A 22,253-nucleotide genomic window follows, 5' to 3' on the forward strand; every position below is an offset into this window, starting at 1 on the left:
AGCCGATAATGGAGTGAAGTCCATGCATGCAACACCACAAGCTACAGAGTAGTAGTAGAGCACTTTACGTACAGAGCCATATTGCACAGTTCCCAATGCCCCGCCAGGCTTTTCCGGCTCCTCGGGCTTAATTGGGAGGTGCTAGTTGAAATATGCTACTAGCTGGAAGCTGCAAGCGAGGTGCGGCTAGGGCGAGCACGCGAGCCACGGGATGCTGGGAAGGAAAACCCATTCACGTGGCTAGGCTGTCCAGTGCACCCAGATTGTGGGGTTGCACGTCCATTTGACTTCAAAACTCAAACTACCCGTGTAAAATATTGGCTCGCAGCGAAGTGTAGTAGTACTATTTAAAAAAAGGCCGTCGTGCGTTCGGCCGGGATTGAACCCACAAAATGAGGTATACACTCCCGCGACCACTAGTAGTACTCGTTGGAGTACAACGCAACCTAGAATCGCCTTTTGTCGCTAGTAGTACATACATTGTTCCTTACAAGAAACCCCTAAGAGCATGGTTAATAGTATAGCCAACTGCTGGCTATAAGCCAGTGCCATGTCATCTATTGCCCATCTTATAGCCAACATGTAGTAGTAGTTTATTTCTTATAGCCCGCTGACTCAGCTCTATTGTACTTGCTCTAATAATGCAAGAAACCACTAAAATGCCAAGAAACTACTACCACTTGCATACGTGGCAGACTTAAGATAAGACTACCTTATCAACCATTGTACATGCTCTTACCAACAAAAATACTCGAGTGACCTCCTACCTCCGGCCCGTCCACCTAGTCATCCTCGGCCATGGGACGCAGCTACCGCTGCCGGCAGAAGGCAAGGTCAAAACCGCAGGCGGTGCGGAGCCCATGTTGCGGCAGCCCAGATGCCAGCTCCGTCCGGCGCTCACGGCCGCTAGCTAGCCAAGATAGCTCTGTCCAGCTGCTTGTCTGCAAGGTTTGCTAGCTAGATTGGTAAGGCAGCGCGGCAGCTTGCTCGCGCGCGTCGCGCTAAGGCCAGCCATCTGGCTCGAGCGAAGGCCAGCACGACGGCTTGCTCGCTCATGAGTCATGCTCGGGCCAGCCTGCCAACCCATGCGGAGGCCAGCGCGGCGTCCGGCATGTCCGGCGGAGCGGCGGCCAACTCGCTCATCACCGGCGCCACCGACGAACACGCATCAGTACTGTTTGAAGTAATGTTCAGGAAAAATAATGATTTGAGGGGGAATAACAGGATAGAAGGTCAGATGTGGGTCCCTCGTGTCAACGGTCAAACAAAATGTGTTGGTTTAAGCTGCCTCGTCAGCACGGACATGTGGGCCAACCCTGTCATAAATGGGTTTAAACGAACCTAATCGATAGGAGTACTAGGTAGTTTTTGGCGTGGATTAAGAAATTTTGGGTTTGTTTTTGCTATTTTTTGTACAATAGATTCCTCCTAGGGCTGGTTGAAAGTGGTAGTTTTTTGTTAAATACTATACATATTGTAAGTAGGAGTGAAAGTTAAGCTTTGGAAGCCAATAAGCAAGGCTAGTTAGATAGTGCATATGTGTACATGATTGAAAGTAAATATCAACCATGAGTGACTAATATCTTGATGGAAAACTCGAAACTATGGAATACTAGGAAAAGAAATGCATGGTTGGAAATACTAGCAATGTTCATGTCCGTTGCAACGAATCATAATTAGAATAATACTTATTCACAAACTTGGTACAAAACACTCTAATTTTGATATAGATATGTCACTAGAGATATATTATGTTTCAATTAGAATATATTCCTTGGGCTATTTTAGTGAGGTCAGGGAGGGATGTGGTTGGTTTTAAGATACTAATTATGGGTTGTTCTGCAAATTGGTAGACAAGTAGGATGTTGGTGAGAAAAGGCAACAACTTACCTCACAATCGTTAGATGTAGATCTAATGGTTAGAAACGACGGATGGCAGACACACCAGCATGACCAACTTAGTCTTGTGTAGGAGTACTAGCAAGATCTGTGCATTGCACGGAACATCAAGATGCATTTTTTTATAAAACACTTGTTGTGATTGACCCTTGCGGTAGTAATCCCATGTGTAAAAACTAATGATATCTCGAGAAATATGAGCGGAGGCATGGGGATTGATGACGCCGGTAGCGGCCACCAGGCCAGTTTGTTCCAGAGGCTTCCTTTCTTAATTGCTCAACAATGAGGTTTGTTGGAGATAATGATGAATGAGGGAAGGCCTTGTCTGCAAATGTGGAGAGGGGTGCGGGTATCTTTTAGTTTAATTTCCATCCGTCAGATATAGATCGGACGGTCTATATTGCAAGATGGCACACGTACCATCATCACCAACTTGGTTTTTTATAAGAGAAGAAATATAAGTATGGAGATACAAACGTATTATCGATACTTGCTTCCGTAAACTAGCATCTACATTCTATTCAACGCCTCGGCATGTGGGGCCTTAGCATAATGACTTCTCGACTGTGTAAAACGAAGATTTTCCCGTCGCCAACGCGCTTTTTGGCTTGCTCTAGTCCTAGTAGTCATACTAGGTGGTCTAAGCACGTGTAGATTTATTCTTCTTCACATCTCATGTTCGCCATATTGCCACGACTGTTCATGAATAGACGGTAAGTTATTCACGGGGAAACCCTTGTTGAGCGTGTTTGCGAGAGAGACAGAGTGTGCGTGTGTGATATGTTAGAGACTTAGGCAATGATAACAGATTGTTTGTGTCTATGTGTGTGGAGGATAGAGAGAGACATGTACATGGGGCTTTGTGTTGTGTAACATGGAGACACATATACATAATTAGAGAGTGAGTTTGTGAGATACACATGCAGACATGAGGAGAGATGAGGATCCAGGTAAATGGGTGTTTGTGCGTGTCTGTGTGTGTTTGTGCACGCGTTTGTGTGTGAGAGGAAGAGAGTGTATGTGGAGTAGAGAGACCACTGATGATGTAAACCTAGTATAAGGGAAGGGGGAATGGTGTGACATGTGTAGTAGCAAGATAGCACGGGTGCGGGCGGGGAGCAGACTATTTGGAAGAGACATCGAGTGTGTGTGGGGGAGAGGGGTGTGAGAGCGAGAGAAAGAGAGAGCTAGCGCCGGAGAGAGAGAGAGAGAGAGAGAGAGAGAGAGAGGAAGAGAGGGGGCAAGAGGGGTCGTTTGTGTCCACAAATGGCGTATAGATAGGGAGACAATGTTGATGTTGTCCGAAATTGGCCTATGAACAGAGACGCAAGGGAAGCGAGTCATCATGTGTGTGATAGGGACTTCATGAGAGAGCTAGAATAGATGGTGTAGAGAACAATGTGCAAAATCGAGAACGATTATACATTAGGGAGCTATGCAAAGAGTCACGACATATATGTATACAGGGAAGGAGCTGGGGCGGGTCCGCATGTGGGAGATATAGAAAGAGGAGAGTGGTGCACAAGGAGACAAAGTGTGCTTGTTTGCAGTGGGGGTGGTGTGTGAGGTGAGTGCGCGAGAACCACATAACTAGGGAGATAGACGTTTGGGGGCGACGTTTTGTGTGTATGCGAAATATACACTCTACATAGTGCGTGTGCTTGGGTAAGAGAGATAGCGGGAGACCTAGAGAGTGAGGGAAGAGATGTGTGCATGCCCGAGAGACAAAGTGATAGAGACCTATGTTGGGGTCTGGACTATACAAGAGAGAGGGGTGTTAATGTGCTCGTGTGTTGGTGTTTGGGGGAGAGAACGACTTCTCTCTCTCTCTATGTGTGTGTGTGTGGTGGGGGGGGTTTGACTTCAGATAAAGAGTGAGGTGTCTATATTTGAGGGACTTTAGTGTAATTGAGATATTGTGCGCTCATGGTTGATCAATTTGTTCCACAGTTTGTACTATGAGATAACGATACGTTTGAACATGCGTGATATACCTTGATGTACCAGAATTACAAACCTAAGATTGGAATTTTGGAATTCGACTCCATCATTAGCTTTTGTAATTCATTTAAACGGAGGTACATTTTTAAGCTGGGATTTCGTGATTTCAAATTCATATATCAAACCTAAAGATATACACATACATGCATGTTCAAACTTTATAATCATCCACTTTATTCATACACATACACATTTTTGCTTTTGTCATCATATTTAGGATAAACACATTTGGAATTTCATTTGAATTGGACCGTATGATGGTATTTGCTTGTACTAGCTCAATGATCCATATTGAATTGAATGGACAATCTAAGTTTCGAGTTGGAGACATTGATTTTCAAAACTTAAAATTTTTTTTGCATGAAAAACAAACAAATTGTCGGCCATGATATCATAGTCGGTCGTACGAGAGCAGAATACTTATAATTTTAGGCACCAAAAGCTTTCAAACTTCCCGCTCACATCGAAATATTACGCGCCCAAAAGTTTAGCCCTGCGATATTCATGTTTTACCGGAAAAGGGCTGCTTTGGTAACTCCATTGTTTTCCCCTCTTTTCTCCCAACATTCTTCCCCAGAGCCCCTCCCCTTCCTCTCCCCGACCCCCCCAACCACGGCAAGCCGCCGAATCTAGTCCTTCGCCGCAGCGGTGGACCTCACACTCCGCCGGATCTACCTTCCGCACCTTGGAACCCCCAACTGCCAACTCACCACTTCACCGGAGCCGCTTCAGCGACTGGCTTGTCCACCGCTCCAGATCTCCTTGACCGCCATCATGGTCCACCGCACCGGATCTTCTTAACCGGCGCCCTCGTCCACCACAGCATAGGCCCTTCACTGACTCCCTCGTCCGCCCCTTCGCTGGCCCTTCATACAAGCCCTCATCCGCCGCAACAGATCCGCCTCACCGAAAGCACTGTACAACGCGCTCGCTGAAGCCTTCATCCACTACACCGGACCCGCTCCACGAACGCCATATTCAACTCCACTGGCCCTGCTTCACCGACGCCGCAGCCTCATCAGTTTATTTTGATTTGTAGTCCTTCGGTTTTTCTCTTTATCATGCAACTGTTCACTTACCACAGATGAGCTTTCTTGTATGTCAACAGGCGCTGCAACCGTAGCACTGGAGCCGCTTTAGCGACGGCGACAGCCGGCCCAAACTCAACCGCAACACGAGCACCATCGACGATCCTTAGCTATCAAGTATGACAACGATACCCATACGCCGCCGAGAATCAGGTACTATTATCCAACGGCCAGCGCCTACATTCACTTTCCTAGCATAAGCACCGCACCTTTGAATTTCTTCAGGGCATCATTCATTTTTTTCATGAGACGCATTATTCTGCTTGCACCTGTAGGGCCATACTTCTGGCAGTGAACATGTTACATGTGCTAAATTACATACCAGTGCACATATAGTTAATATGCTTTAGTTTTGTTCTGATGCCACCTGTTGGTTCCATCAGACTGCTTAATGTTCTCTATGCTTAATTACACATCAGCAAACTAGCATGTGGTTCCGCTGCTTTTTGTTCGTTTTACCCTACATTTTCTGATGCTAGCTATTACATCACTGCTCTGAGCCTCTGTTCATTACTTGTTTGTGTTTTCTTGATCTTCCCAAGTAGCATGACTAATTTGATGCTTCTATTAATTATGGAGCTGCCAACCCCATCAAGCAAAATATTTGTTCTTTTGGGGCTGGCACCTCGAACAAGCATAAAAATAGAGGGAAGCGGAAATGCTCCCTCCGATTCTATTTAGTCTGCGCATAACTCTTGACCCTCATACCAAGGAGGGCACTGGTTTAATTTTTCTGGACTAATTTGCCAATTAATTAGGGCAGAGGCGGATGGGGCGGGGCACAAAAGGAAACCAGCGCTAGGAATCGGCAACGCGCAGACTAATACGAGAAAGCTGAGAAAAAGTTATGCGCAAAGTAAAAAAGAATCGGAGGGAGTATTGTCGTGTATGCACACACCCTTCTTTCATTAGTTTAGATGAACCATTGATGATCAATTCGGACCAGTGCATGCGATTAAAATTAATTTTACCTAAATAGATGGTGCAGAATAAACTACAACAACAAGATTTGCAACCACGGGATGCTGACGATATCTTCAGAGAACATTGCAACAGCAGCTAGGCTTCACAGCAACATATGGTAAGCCAGTGTGTTTTAGTACATGTGAAATGTAATGCGAGTGGGCTGCTTTCTTGGCTTGTGCCCTCAATGTGTATTCCTACCGAATTACAAATAGTTCAGCTGTCTGCTTTGCTGTATTGCTTGATTCGAATGCTTATTTGTTGTTACGCTATACCTGAGTTGGCGAATATGTCAGCAGTGCCTGATGTACTATCGTAAAGAAATGCATGCCTATTTCATTTGAGTCCTTAATTTTCCTCTCAACTTCATCACAAGACTTTCTTCATAGTTTATATGAGGCCACACTGTTAAGTGCTTTCTCAGATTATTTCAACTACTTAGATGCCTTGGCAACTTAAATATAGCGGTTGTACACTCCCTTTCAACTAGGGATGTCAACTGGGTCCGGTTTAATCGCGATTAAAGTCCACTAGTGGTATGATAGTTCAAAAGAGTTTTTGTTTTTTTGAGGAAAATGAACTAGGGAGGTAGCAAAAACTAACTAGATGGGACTGGCGGATTTCGTTTATTTGCCACTTACATCCCTAGTTTCATCGTACCATTTCAATTTCTTTTCGGCGGGTGCTGCTTCGAACCATTTAAATATAGTTTGCCATGCTCGGCAATAATTCGTCCGTTGTTTACCATGTAAGCTTACTTCCTGGATCATACGATAACTATCTCTTACTGATGTCCAGCGGAAACCTTTAAGGATGTCATTCACACTAGGACACAATGTACAACCCCAGAATCTATTTGTGGAAGCAGTGTGCCATCCATGTTACCAGATGGTAGCAGTTCAGAGGCAACACCGCCGGAGAGCAGTCTGAGCACAAATATTATAGTGCTTGAGGCTCTACTAGAGGCAGGACATGGTGTGGCTACCATGAATGAGGTAATATTTATCTTGAGGCTGGAAATTACGGAATTAGCGGCACGCGTTATGCAAGAAACCCAAGAATTGGAGGAAGCAAGAATGTTGCATTTGTAGACGGATGAGGTCCTGCTGTTTCTGCTATCTAAAGCCCAAGATAATCCCGGTTCTTCTTTAGATACCAGTTGAAATTTTCATTAGATTATTGTACTTGCATGTTGTGTAATGTCTTTGAATGGATTATGTTGCAAGATCTCCTATGTTGTCCATGTGTTGTAATGATCCGAATTTTTTAGGCGAGGTAATCCTCAGAACTTGTATGATTGACATAAGGTGAACTGTTTGTTGTGTGAGCATATTGTATTGGATGAAATAACTATTTGACTCAGAGTGTATCCAACCTACTGAATTCGAAGATCACAACATTTCTAAATCATAATCATATATAAAGGTGGAATAAATCTTTGTTGTGGTTTTGAAGAAATAAATAACAAAATGTATAATTATCTATGGATATTCGTAATCGAATACAAATTGGATTTGAATTTAGTTTGCCAGGTCCCAGGGCAAACGTGAATGCTAATTCTCCGAAGTTTTGAACGAAGCGGCTAAACACCCACTATAATTTGTGGGCTGCTCGAAGCAAGTGTTTGCAAGATGGAAATTATTGTCTACCCCTGACACTTGACATCCTTATCGACAGGATTTACACTGCTGTCGATAGGGGTAGACTAGTAACTTCAATCAGACGTGACACGACGGCCTCTGAGCCCATTCGGACACGGTGGGCGCCAAATGTGGGCGGCAAAACACATTTGATTCAAGCTCGTCCGAAAGACATGTGTCTCTTCCTCCATTTCCCCATTCATACACGGTGGGCGGCAAAACAAACTCTCCTCGTCCGAAATCGATGTAGGCTTATATTTTAAATAGGGGCAGATGTGTAACTTCCATCAGACGTGACACAACCGCCCTACCAGTCAGCCCCGTTCATACACCATGGGCGCCAACCGTGGGTGGTAAAACACCCTCTCCTCGCCCGAAATCGATGTAGGCTAATATTTTAAATAGGGGCAGATGTGTAACTTCCATCAGACGTGACACAGCCGCCCTACCTGTCAGCCCTGTTCATACACCGTGGGCGCCAACCATGGGCGGCAAAACACCCTCTCCTTGCCCGAAATAGTTACCGGCAAATATTTGGGAGATGCGAGATTACCGTCCTATCCCCAACCGATGCGATGTCCGAAATTTTAAACGGGAGATAAGTTCGTAACTTTCCCCCATTTAAGAGAAGCGCGTCCCAAAGTTTGAGATCCCCGTCCCCTCCATTTCCCCATTCATACACCGTCGGCGGCACGACAACCTCCGCACTGCGGCCAGCCTCCTCCGTCCGCCACCCCATCCTCCACCTTGCCGGAGCCGCTACCCCTACCCCGTCGTCCACTTCAAGAGATGGACGTCTCTCATCCATGGCGCTGGACCAGCATCCTTTCATCGCCTCCTCTCGCTTCATCAGCGCCGTCGTCCACCTTGCCGTTGCCGCTCCTACGACCGCCTCGTCCACGGCGACATGATATATCCCCCGACCCGGCCGTCTGCCGTCTAAAGTCTTCTTCCCCGCTGCCGACAACCATCGCACCCGCAGCACCCTCAACGTATCAGCATAGGCCTACACGGCGTCGCAAGAGAGGTGGTACTCTTCCATATGTGCTTAAGTTATTGATCTAACCCGAAAAACAGATTGTAATTTGTTTACTGTACTTTTCTTATCCGTACCAAATCGTAGTGGCTAGTTGAAAGCAAACATTGGTTGCGAAGTAGCTTTGTCTGGTTTGCACCTTCAGATCCGCCATGGCGCGGGCACTATACTCGTAAAGCTTATGGTTTCCCCCCTTTATATTCACTACCATCATCGTAGGTGCTTCGTGTCATGCTAGCACTGCTCCTCAAGACCTCAACCCAAAGTTTACGTGTTGAAATACGAATCTGATATGATGCTCGTATCACTAAAACAGAGAACGTTTAATTGGTCACCTAATGTTCCTATATTCGTTTCGAAAAGCATGTGTGCCACCCACTGGTCCAGCTAGTTCCACTTTCCTGATTTTTCTCTTGATGCTTAGGGTTTTCCCCTTTTATCTACTCTACTATGATCTGTGTAGGTGCTTTCTGTCGTACTAGCATTACTCCACCCTTCAAGCTAAACAACACAACACTCAGAATTTGAAAGCTTAGTTGTTCAAATATGATTGTGATATGATACTAATATTAGTTAACCGACACATTTAATTGGTTAGCTAAAGGTCCCACTTGAGTTTCCAAATGCATGTCGCCACATATAGAGAGACAGCATAATTGCATTTCTTTGTCACTTGTTGACTGTACTTTCTTGTCCATACCAAATCTTAGTTGTTATTTTAAAGCAAACATCGGTTGCTAACTACCCTTTCCGCGGTTTGCAGCTTCAGATCTGCCATCCCACTGCCACGGTCAACACTGTACTCATCATGCTTATGTTTTCCCCATTTTATGATGACCACAATCAGCCTACGTGGTTCGTGTCGTAATAGCACTGCTCCACCCATCGAGCTAAACAAGATTAGTTGTAAAATTCATATTTTATATTATTGCTGATATTAGTAAAACTGAGAGATATTTAATTTGTTAGCTAAATGTTCGTACTTTAGTTTCGAAATGCATGTGAGCCACATATGGAGAGACCGGAAAGAATAGTATTTCTCTGTGTGCTCTGGTTCATCATGGGTGGCCAACCAACACTGTATTAAAAGACTTGTAATATCTACAATATGCTTGCTCTTCTGCTCTTCTTTAAGATGATACTCTTCTCTTGCGGTCGACTGGTCAGGTCGAGATGTTCTCCCTTAGTATATTTTGAATCTGTTAGGTCAGGTCGACTTGTTCTTCTTTACTATATGTTGAAGCTATCATCTGCGAAGTGTCATCACTTCTGGAGCTCTCATATTTTGAGTAGTAGGCCACATTATATTAATGAACACGACAGATTACAGCATGCATGGCATCTTTTAAAAAAAATTGCAGAGATAGCACAAAGGGGTTTACAGGGAGGCGGTATTGGATTAGAATCACTTCTGCATTACAAAGAAAATCTCAGTTGTTTTTATGTTTTCATGCATGTTAGATATTGAACATTATCAAAATGAATATGAGAATGGGCGCACGAGAGGAATATTGCGGAATGATCAACTGCCTAACAAACTTGGCATGGTGGAGGATGGCCTATCTTATTCACCCATCAAGGTGCTTGCTCTAACTTTGCAAAGTTGTATTGGTTGCACATATTTTGCTTCTGACCTCTTGCATTACTTCTACTTTGTTACACCATCTGCTTAGTTTAAGCATCATATATGAGTATATGCCATACCTATCCATTTTCTGTACCTATTCCATGTGTCGTCACACTATGTTTTTCCAGTCAAATGTTGTTCTTTCATAATAGGTGTCCAAAAGGAAGAGGGTGAGTGCAGGTCGTCAAGGAGTACAAACTAGGTATTTGGAAAAGGTAGTGATACCTGTTAAATCAGATAGATCAGCAGCCACAGAAAACATAGGCCCAACTGTACCACACTTTATCCCTACTCCAGTGGCCAAACCCCTATTAGAACTGCTGGGCGCCCAGCGTCAGGTACTGTCTATGATATCAATTCAAAATTTGAACTCCTAAATTTTTGCTTGTGCCTTACCTTCTCTCTTGTATGAAAACTAATTTCAGATGAATCTCCTTGCTCAAAGGATCATACGATCTCAAAACAATAATGGGCTCTGCATTGCTCTTGTCAGCACCTCTCTCCCTTTTGCCTTGTAACGCTGTACTTAATTAATTGCTATTTGATTATGTATCATCAGTCTGCGCCTGAGCTTCATTATCCTCTGTTTCTTCCAATATTATTTGATCTATATTTACTCTTTGCAAAATGTAGAATAATGGCAACGCTTATAAAGAATTTTCTTTGGGGAATTTATTGAATTATCCTTCCATCAACATGGAGAAAGGCTTTGTCCTACCCGTGTTAACATGTAATGTAAGTTCATCCTTCTCAAGCCTTCAAACTTTGTTCTAGTGTAGATTTGGATAGGCATCATTTCCTCCACTGTTGTTTGCTTTGCTGTCTACATCTGATTGGATCTTTGCAACAACTACCAGTTTCAAATTGTAGTTGTAAAAACATGTTCCTTATGCAGAACAGATCCATTTATTTGCTTATATAATTGTGAAACCTGTTACGTGTCTCCTTGTTTCTCTTTCAGACTCGTATCTCTTACGCCAGGCAGAACTTTAGGGAAGATAGTGAGCCAAACCATCTTGAGGATAGTGAGATGACCCCAAGGTCCTATCTTGATGAAGACAGTGAGTTGAAGCTACCTACCAGCAGGTGTGAGACAACCTCTATGCAGTCGCTGCCTCAATCAGTTAGACTTCTTCAGTCTCGACTTAAAGTGGAAAGGCTTGCTTCAGCTCAGCTCTGACTTGAAGTCAAAGATGCAATGAAGATGTCAGAGGACTGCCGTGCGCACCATCATGCCTTCAATCTAGTGTCGATGCATCTATCGTTGACACAACTGAGGTCTACTCAGCTTCTTCAGTTGTTTGGGGGGGGGGGGGGGCGACCTGGCCAGGCCTAGTGCCTTCTGAAGTGCTCTCAGTTTTGTATATTCTTTTGTCGGCGCGTTTACTTGCACTGGTGGTGAACTTTGATGCCCAGTGGATGTAATATGTGTGATATCCATGATAGCCTAGCGTAAGTTGCTTGCTTATTTATTTCCTTGTTGTCTTGTTTATTTGTTTGCTTCTAGTCATTGCAGTTCTTTTTCCGCGGTTTGCTAGTGGCTGCAATAACCTATTTTTTTAAAACTAGGCCACAATAAGCATGGGCTAATATTTACTGTAGTGACACTGGGCCTCCTACGGGTCGTAGAAACAGTGGGCCTTCTACCGGCCGTAGAAACAGTGGGCCTTCTACGAGCCGTAGAAACAATGGGCCTTCTACGGGCCGTATCATCAATGGGCCTTATAAGGGTAGTATGATCGATGACCAAACATGGGCCAATAACACATTATGGCCGTAAACGGGCTAGAGTTGGAATCGTCCGTTCATGGGCCGACCATAACGGGCCATCGTTAATAGGCCATATTTGATGACGCTATGAAAACGGCCCAACGTATTAACGGACCACAAATGGGACGACTGTAACCACGGGCTGAATTTGGCCCACAAGCAGAAAATGACAATAAGGGGCCGTAAGTAAACGAATGCTGGAAATGAGCCCAAGAATTAATGGGCTCTGAGAAGGCCGAAAGATAACATGGGCTGGAAACGGCCCAACGGAATAACGAGCCGTTAATGGGTATAAAGTGATACACTGTTCATTACGGGCCAGTTTCACCACGGGCCATTAATGGGTGTAAAGTGATACACTATTCATTATGGGCCAGTTTCACCATGGGCCGTTAATAGGCCAAGAGTTACATAGGGCCTCATATGGGCCGAAAGACGTCATGGGCCATACATGGGCCAGAAGTGAAAACGGGCTGGAATCATATTGGGTGGCCCAGATGACGCTACTGGGCCTAATTCGGATAGGGCGTAATGGGCCTTGGGTTAGCGGGCTGTAAATGGGCTATATGCGAACAGGTTGTTAACAGGCTTTACATGGGCCGGCCCTCCACCTTTTGACCAAGTCAAACGGGTCGGTGTTTTCATAGGAATGGGCCTATGTTGGGTCGTGCCACGTGTCGACGTATCATAGGCGCCTATCTAACCCACTAAAGAGCTGACACGTGTTTTGTCCGACCAATAAGAATTTTACACATGGAAATTTCCCATTGGTCGGGGCTGTTAACGGGTTATCGGTTCCAAAACCCGACCTGATAGCTTAACGGCGTTCCGTTACGATGGATGCCACGTGTCGGTCACCCTTAACGGAAGCACTTCTGTGACGCACGATTTATCGTCATGGAAGTGGAAACTTCCGTGATGATAATTTTGGTAATGTCATGGAACACTTCTACGACAGCACAGGTATGACTATCTTGATTCTGTCATAAATTTGTCATGGATGTAAATGCATGACAAAAAAGTGACCTACTGTGACAAACACGTATCATCACGAAAGTGTATTTTTTTTGTAGTGCAATCCTTTGTTTTTTGTAGTGTATGCCTCTTGCAAAATCTATCTTCCCTAATTGGTGTGTACTTGCAAACTCTATGCACTACACAAAAATCGACATGCTTATAAGAGACATTCTCATCATGACTAGTGCAATCATCATTAGTACTATCGATATTCAAAGAGTTCATACTAATAACATTGCAATCATGCTCATCATTCAAAGATTTAGTGCCAAACATTTTAATGCATTCTTCTTCTAACACTTTGGCACAATTTTCCTTTCCATCATACTCACGAAAGATATTAAAAAGATGAAGCGTACGAGGAAAACTCAATTCCATTTTTTTGTAGTTTTCTTTTATAAACTAAACTAGTGCTAAAACAAGAAACAAAAAGATTCGATTGCAAGATCTAAAGATATACCTTCAACCTCTAACCTCCCCGGCAACGGCGCCAGAAAAGAGCTTGATCTCTACTACACAACCTTCTTCTTGTAGACATTGTTGGGCCTCCAAGTGCAGAGGTTTGTAGGACAGTAGCAAATTTCCCTCAAGTGGATGACCTAAGGTTTATCAATCCGTGGGAGGCGTAGGATGAATATGGTCTCTCTCAATCAACCCTGCAACCAAATAACAAAGAGTCTCTTGTGTCCCCAACACACCCAATACAATAGTAAATTGTATAGGTGCACTAGTTTGGCGAAGAGATGGTGATACAAGTGGTATATGGATGGTAGGTAAAGGTTTTTGTGATCTGAAAATATAAAAACAGCAAGGTACCTAATGATAAAAGTGAGCACAAACGGTATTGCAATGCGTTGAAACAAGGCCTAGGTTTCATACTTTCACTAGTGCAAGTTCTCTCAACAATAATAACATAATTGGATCATATAACTATCCCTCAACATGCAACAAAGAGTCACTCCAAAGTCACTATAGCAGAGAACAAACAAAGAGATTATGGTAGGGTACTATCGGATGTGGGGTTCCGGCAAGCCCTTAAGGTTCGAACACTGGGGTGCGCACGAAGTCTTTCCCTCCTACCGATCTACGCTCTAGCTCGCTAAGATCTCGCGGACGAACTTGACGAACTCACAACACGGAAAGACATGGGGTTTATACTGGTTCGGGCAACCATCGTGGTGTAATACCCTACTCCAGTGTGGTGGTGGATTGCCTCTTGGCTGATGATGAACAATACAAGGGGAAGAACAACCTCCTGAGGTTGAGGTGTTCTTGTGCGTATGAACTTGCGGTGTGTAGATTCCCTCAAGCTAAGATGAGATGAGATCCCATTCCTCCACTATGGTGGCTAGCTCTACTTATATAGGCCCTGGTCCTCTTCCGAAATATTGAGAGGGAAGGGATCCAACAATGGCGGGCTAATTTGAAGGGGGACAGCTAGTACAAGCTATCCTGACAAAAGGTAGTCTGCGCTTGTGAAAGGCTCTGGGGTGACGCCATCTTGGGTTCCACGATGACCTCTGACTTGTCGTCCGCCTGGTCTTGGTCTTGTTGGACCAAAATGGCAACCTTTGCTGAAGGCCTCGGTACTCCATGGCCGTGCTTGCCTCCATTGCAGCAAAGGGGAAACAAGGACGCTGCGTGCGCTGGCACCCGCCTGGTGTCAATCGTCATGGCTTATGTCATGAGAGCCTCGTGAGGTTTGCCCTGCCTTGATATCTCCGCTCCTTGTGAGCCTGCCTAGCTAGGCCACTCCAGAGGAGGTCTTGCGTCGTCCGCCTCGCAAGGCTTGGCCCCTCGCGAGGGTCTTGGACGCCTTGTTGATGAAGACGGGCCGTACGGCCTGCTAGCTCAGCCACGCCATGGGCCGCAGGCAGGTCTGGGGACCCCCGTTCCCAGAACACCGACAGTAGCCCCTGGTCCCAAGGTGTGCGCAGGCTTGGCTTCACGGCAAAGCCAAGGGTCAAGTTCGGAGCACCACAGGCCCCAAAAGCATGCCACCTCAGTCGACGCGTGCGGTTGCTTAGACGTGGGCGTCTCCACTTCCCCACGCTGCCTCGGCAACTACGCGACTTGACAAGTCCCTGCTGGTACTTGTTATTTCCTGACACTTGCCTTTGGTTGATCAGGCCGACATCTTCGGCAAAGAAGAGGAAGGAGGGTACGACGGTTGTGCATCCCTCCGCAGAGCAAGGAGGCAACATCGCCCGTGTCTCCCCAGCCCGGTCGTCCTCGCGGGGCCAAGAGGAGCATCGCCGCATGGAGTCAGCCCCCATGGCCCCGCTGGCTTCGGAGGTGCCAGTACTTGGCGCGGCTGATGAGGTCCCAGCTACTCTGGAACCCGCGGTCTCCCAAGCCCTCGTGATGATGTCGCTTCCTCCTCCTCCTGCATCTCTACTTCCTGGTCCTTCTGCTCCTGCTGCCGTCTTGGAGCGTGCCCTTTCAGAGACGACCCAACTGCAGGTGGATCTCCTAAGCGCTGACCCGCGCCTGGTGGCCGGGCGTCTGGAGTTGGCCTACGGCTGGCTTCATTTTGACCTGGCGGTATGCGTGGCGCTGGGCTAGGCTCTTGCGGCTTTTGAGAGGGAGAAGTAAGGAGCCACCGGTGCTGCAGCCGATCGTGAGGCGGCGCTGAAAGACGCCAAGGCCGCCCGTGACCGCTGCCAAGTGCGGGAGGGCGACTTGCCGAGCCTGCGTGACAAGCACGCCGAAGAGGTACGCCGCCGCCAAGCAGAGGAGAAGGAGATGAAGGCTCGGGAGGAAGCCGTCAAGAACCGTGATGCTGAGCTGGCGGAGCTGGGGAAGAAGCAGGCTGCCTAGCGCAACCGGTTGGAAGAGTTGGAGCAGAAGATGGGGGCGAGGGAGGCCGATCGTGACGCCAAGGCGCGAGTCCTGGCCGAAGACCATGTGGCCTTCGCCGATCTCGAGAAGAGATCTCGCAAGGCGCTGAGGACGCTCTACGAGCATGGCCTGGAGAAGCCGCTGGACACTGACGAGGACGGCCCCACCCAACTGCTTCCTCTCGTGGTGAAGGCGCTTGAGGAGGTTGTTGAGGGCCTCGGTCCCATGGCGGAGGCAGAAGCTCACGTTCTGTCTTCAGCCGCACTGACTCGCGTCCTCAGCCATCTGCACGTCGGTGACCCCAACGCCCGCCTTGATGAGCTGCTGGAGCCTGTGGCTGAAGATCTCTGCGAAGCCGCCGTCGCAGCTGTTCAAGGTCAAGTGGAGGATTTGCTGAGGAAGTTCCACAGCTTTGTCTCTGATCCCATGTCTGGCGATGCCGTGGATCTTGCGGCTGGTGGCGAAGGTGAGAACATCATCGCCCACGGGGGAGCACCTTCCGCAGGCGGGGCGACATCCAGGGGTGACCTGCGGCTATTCTCCTCGTTTCATTCCTGCGACATACATCAGGCCTCGTGGAGGCGTTTAGACTTATTCATTTGGTATTGTGAGAACAATATGCTTGTAATATTTGCTTTGAGATTTTGTGTTTTCCTTCCTATTTGCTTTGTTCTGCGTCGGCAGAGCCCGGCCCCGCGCATACCTCAACCGCCATTGGGCCGACCGGAGACCAGGACGGTCCAAGGAGTGAGGGGCTACGTGACCAGTTAGGCTCCTGAGTCGCGATGCTCAGGAGTCCCCCTTGACGTGCGAACAACATATAGGGAGAGTTCGTGAGGATAGATTAATGTTCTACGTCGGCAGACCCGGCCCGCGCATACCTCAACCGCCATTGGGCCGACCGGAGACCAGGATGGACCAAGGAGTGAGGGACTACGTGACCAGTTAGGCTCCTGAGTCGCGATGCTCAGGAGTCCCCCTTGACGTTCAAACAATTTCCATACCTACCCTCGTCGAGGCCTCGGGAGGGGCACGCGATGCCCAAGTCTGAAGGACTTGGTTGGGTGGCATGCGCTTGGGCGTGACCCGAGCGCAGCCCCCGTGCCTAGCCCCTCGCGTGACTCTCCCGAGGGGAGGCATTGTGGTGAGGCTGGGCGCTGAGCTCTAGGCTCCCTGAGATTGGTGCGACTATGGGGTCGCCCTCAGTTGTTTATCACCAGCGCGGAGCATAGTGCTTCCGCTTGTGCACGGGCATAGCCGCTCCTCGGCAGTGTCGACAGCCAGCGCGGAGCATGGAGCTTCCACTTGGGCGTGGGATGGGGGCCCCCTCCGGGAGGAGCCCCCGGGGCGTGTACAGCCCCGCCCTGACACGTGGCTTGCATGGTAGGGCTGCGAGGTGTATCTGGGCACTCGTGAGCCAAAACGGGACTCACGAGGCCCTACCTCAAGGCGGGTTGCGCCTGGTCTTGAGTCTTTGTGATTGTATGTCCCTGCAAGGCGGTTAGATGCAAGCACTCTACGTCCTCAGGTCCCAGCCCTCGAGCGAGCTCAGTCGCCACTAGTATGCCAGGTCGCGATGTCGTGGTCAAGGCCAGGGGTGAGGGCTGGAGAGCCAGTAAGAGCTCCTGAGTCGCGATGCTCAGGAGCCCCCCTTTTAACGTGCAAGCGAATTGCATAGGGTGAACAGACCCATGGCAGGCGGTGATCCAGGCGATAGCAGTTGGCTGGTTAAGCATGAAGAGCAGATCGACTTAGGTAAATGTAGGAAGATACATGCCACTGGGTCCGGCCCGAGCGGCGTGGGGATGATGCAGCCCGAGGGGCGCCCCCAACAAGGTAAGCTAAAGACATAAGCAAAAGGGATACATGCCATAGGGACGGACCCTTGTGGCCTGGGAATAATGCAGCCCGAGGGGCACTCCTAGCTTAAATGAACTTGGAAGATGTCACTTGGTACAGTAGACGAAGTAGAGTTGGTGTAGCTGAAGCCACGCGTTGAAGGAATGGCTTGTCATGAGCCACTGGGACCCTGAGCCTCGGGAGGCTCTGGGGGCTTGGGAGACTCCCTGAAGACTGTCTCCATCTCTTCTAGGACGGCGTGGTACCTGGCCTCCTGAGCCGCCAGTACACGCCGCAGGTTGCGTTGGTCAGCCGACGCCACGCTCGGCAAGCCAAAGGGCATGTGAACGTAGCTGTGTGGTGGGCCCTCACAACGACCCGCACTCGAAGGCCAGAAGCGCTCCTGAGATGCGGTCCTATCGAGCCCTGGGATGTCGATGCAAACGCGCAGTTCAGCACCCTTGCCTGGATGGTGAGCTGCGCCTTGTGAGCGGCTGTGGCCGCGCATGGCTCTTGCTTCTTGCAGCTCTTGGGTGGTCTTGGTGATGAACTCCTGGGTGGCGGGCACTCCTGGAAAGCGTGCCATGAAGCATGCCTCCAAGTGGTGCCCAAGCGCCTCCCTCATGAAGTTGGCAAGGTCTGAGGCTCTCTAGGAGAGAGCCCCCGAGTCCTACCTGAGGAGGGCACCAGGCACGCTTTCCTATGCGGTGGAGGGAGGCGCCCCTGGAGCGGGCACTGATCCTGACGAGACTCCTGACGCGACACCATCTTCTTGGAGTCCTGCGCGGCGTGACAGCTTCCTCTTGGGGATGGTCTTCGGAGGGCCTTCACTTCTGCTGTCAGGGTTGTCGATTGCTGCGGCTTGGAAGGCGCGCTCAAGGGAGCACACCGCATCCCTTTCTTCACATGGGACCATGATGATTCCCCCGCTTCCTGGCATCTTGAGATCGTTGTAGCCATGGTGAGTGACTGCCATGAACTTGGCCAGGGATGGATACCCGAGGATGGCATTGTACGGCAGGCAGATGTGCGCGACATCGAAGTAGATGAGCTCGATGCGGTAGTTCTTGCGCTCCCCAAAGGTGATGGGCAGGCGGACTTGCCCTATCGGTGTGGTGGAACCGTCAGTCACTCCTGAAAAAGGCTTGGTTGGCTGGATCTACTCATAGGGCACTTGGAGGTTGTCGAATGTGTCGATGGATAGGATATTGAGCCCTGCGCCGCCGTCGATGAGAGTCTTGGTGACTTGCACATTGCTGATGACTGGGGAGCACAACATAGGGAGTGCGCCAGCGGTGGCTGTGCACTTGAGTTGGTCTGCCGAGTCAAAGGTGATGGCACATTGGGACCACCTGAGTGGGCGCGTGGCCTCGAGCTTGGGGAGCGCCGCGTTCACCTCGCGAGCAAACTGTTTCAAGATGCGCTGAGAGGCTGGGGCCTGAGCACCGCCCAAGATGCAAGCGATCGCATGCGGCTCCTGGAAGCCCCCAGCCCCCTCGTCCTGGTGGTGGTCTTCGTTCCTTCTTGGTGGCGGCAACGGGGGAAGACCGACGTTTCCCTAGGGGCAATCCTCACGAGGCGGGTCCCTCCAGGCGCCCTCGCGAGGTTGGTCCTGCCAGCGGTCCTCACGAGGCCGGTCGCGCCACTCCTGGTGGAGGCCACAGTCGTCGCAGCGTCCGCCTCCGTGTTCTCCTCTGCGGCCGTAGCACCGGTCATTGCGCTTGGGGTGTCGACCATAGCGTCCTTCCCGTATGGCTCTGAGCTCTTAACAGTAGCTGGTGTTGTGGGTGTTCAGGTTGTGGAAGGCGCATAATGGACGACCGTTCTTGGATGACTCGGGCTGATCTCTGCCTCGCTTGGTATCGGGCTCCGCTGCGAGCAATACTGCCTCTTTGCGCTTCACGTCCTTGGTCTTGGCCTTATTTTCCTCCACTCCTCCAGCTGGCAGCTCAAGGAGAGAGAGGCGCCCCTCCTCAGCTCTTGCGCACTTCGTCGCCAGGTTGAACAGCTCCTGAGATGTGAAAAGCTCCTCGTGGATAGCCAGCTCTTCCTTCATCTTGACGTCACGGACGTCGTCTGAGAATGCGGAGATGATGGCTTCGTCCGTGACCTTGGGGATCTTGAGGCGAGTGTTGTTGAAGCGCTGGATGTACTTCTAGAGGGTCTCTCCTGGCTGTTGCTTGATGCGACGTAGATCGCCCACAACGGTCGTGCCTCTCGTCCCAGGAGGCGATCGAGCCGTGCTGTAGGTTCAGGAGCCATGAGCGGGCCCCATCCTTGAGAGCCATGGGAAACCAGTTCACCATGACTTTTTCGTCGCCGTTGGCCACTTCAATGCTCAGCTCATAGAGCTGCAGGAACTCCGCGGGGTCGGCGGTGCCGTCGTATCGAGGAGGTAGATCTGGCTTGACGAACTTTCTTGGCCAGGCGACGCTACCCAGCTCAGGGGTGAAGGCGCGGTAGCCGGCCGTGGTTGCTGGGGCCCGCTTCAAAGGTGGAGCTAGGTGTTGACGAGGTCCATGCTGTGCCGCTGCAGGCGGCATGCGGTCTTCACGAGGTGGCGCGGGGAGCGCCGGTGCAGCTTCTCGCGGTCGCGGGATTTCTTGGTAGCTTCTTTTTTCATGCACGGGCGCCGGGCGCGGTGGATCACGCCGTGGAGGCGCGCACCTTGGTGCCAAGGCACCGTCTTGGGGTTGAGGCGGTGGAGGCATGCCATGAGCCCCGTCGCCTGCGGCTGGTTGAGGGGGAGGCAAAGAGTGGGACGGCGTCGGAGAACCCCCTGCGGCACGGACGAGCTCGGTGACACGGTCGAGCCACTCCTCATAGAGGTCGTCGACGGGGCGGTAACGCAGGAGCTTGTTCGCCGCGATGAGCGCGGCCCGTGCCTCCATGGGAGTGCGGTGCGCATGGGACGAAGAACCAGCAGGGTGAGTGATGGAGTAGCGGTGCGGCCGTCCTACCGCACTGAAGGATGCACCGAGGACGCCTGCTGCTCGTTCCCCGCCGGGATTGTGGCAGCATTGGCGGTGGGGGACGGAGAGCGATGAGGTGGCCGCCGATGGGAGCCGTCTGAGCGACGCGGGCGGCGAGGGTAGCCCGACGCTCAGCTCGAGCACGGCGAGCGTCCGCCATGGAGACGACGGAGCGACAGAGCGACAAACCGACGAAAGGGTAACTACGGTGCACCCCTACCTGGCGCACCAAATGTCGGATGTGGGGTTCCGGCAAACCCTTAAGGTTCGAATACTGGGGTGCGCACAAAGACTTTCCCTCCTACCGATCTACGCTCTAGCTCGCTAAGATCTTGCGGACGAACTCGATGAACTCACAACACAGAAAGACACGGGGTTTATACTGGTTCGGGCCACCGTTGTGGTGTAATACCCTACTCCAGTGTGGTGGTGGTGGGTTGCCTCTTGGGCTGATGATGAACAATACAAGGGGAAGAACAACCTCCTGATGTTGAGGTGTTCTTGTGCGTATGAACTTGTGGTGTGTAGATTCCCTCAAGCTAAGATGAGATGAGATCCCATCCCTCCACTATGGTGGCTAGCTCTACTTATATAGGCCCTGGTCCTCTTCCGAAATATTTAGCTAGAAGGGAGCCAACAATGGCGGGCTAATTTGAAGGGGGGCAGCTAGTACAAGCTATCCTGACAAAAGGTTGTTTGCGCCTATGAAAGGCTCTGGGGTGATGCCATCTTGGGCTCCACGATGACGTCCGCCTTGCCATCCGCCTGGTCTTGGTCTTGTTGCACCAAAATGGAAACCTTTGCCTGAGGCCTCGGTACTCCGCGGCTGCGCTTGCCTCCTTCTTAGCAAAGGGGAAACAAGGACGCTGCGTGCGCTGGTGCCCGCCTGGTGTCGATCGTCATGGCTTACGTCACGAGAGACTCGTGAGGTTTGCCCTGCCTTGATATCTCCGCTCCTCGTGAGCCTGCCTACCTAGGCCACTCTAGAGGAGGTCCTGCATCGTCCGCCTCGTGAGGGTATGGGATGCCTTGTTGATGAAGATGGGCCGTATGGCCTGCTGGCTCAGCCATGCCATGGGCCGCAGGCAGGCAGGTCTGGGGACCCCCGTCCCCAGAACGCAGACACGTACGAAACCACCTCAAAGTTATTCTTTCTAATCGATCTATTCAAGAGTCTGTAGTAAAATAACACGAAGCTATTCTTTCCGTTCAATCTATCCTAGAGTTCGTACTAGAATAACACCTTAAGAAACAAATCAACCAAAACCCTAATGTCACCTAGATACTCCAATGTCACCTCAAGTATCCGTGGGTAATATTATACGATATGCATCACACAATCTCAGATTCATCTATTCAACCAACACAAAGAACTTCAAAGAGTGCCCCAAAGTTTCTACTTGAGAGTCAAGACGAAAGCGTGTGCCAACCCCTATGCATAAGTTCACGAGGTCACGGAACTCACAAGTTGATCACCAAAACATACATCAAGTGGATCACATGATATCCCATTGTCACCACAGATAAGCACGTGCAAGACATACATCAAGTGTTCTCAAA

Source organism: Triticum urartu, chromosome 1A (assembly GCF_056163025.1).
Source record: "Triticum urartu cultivar PI428250 chromosome 1A, HENAU_Tu73, whole genome shotgun sequence".
In the NCBI taxonomy this organism is placed as follows: Eukaryota; Viridiplantae; Streptophyta; class Magnoliopsida; order Poales; family Poaceae; genus Triticum; species Triticum urartu.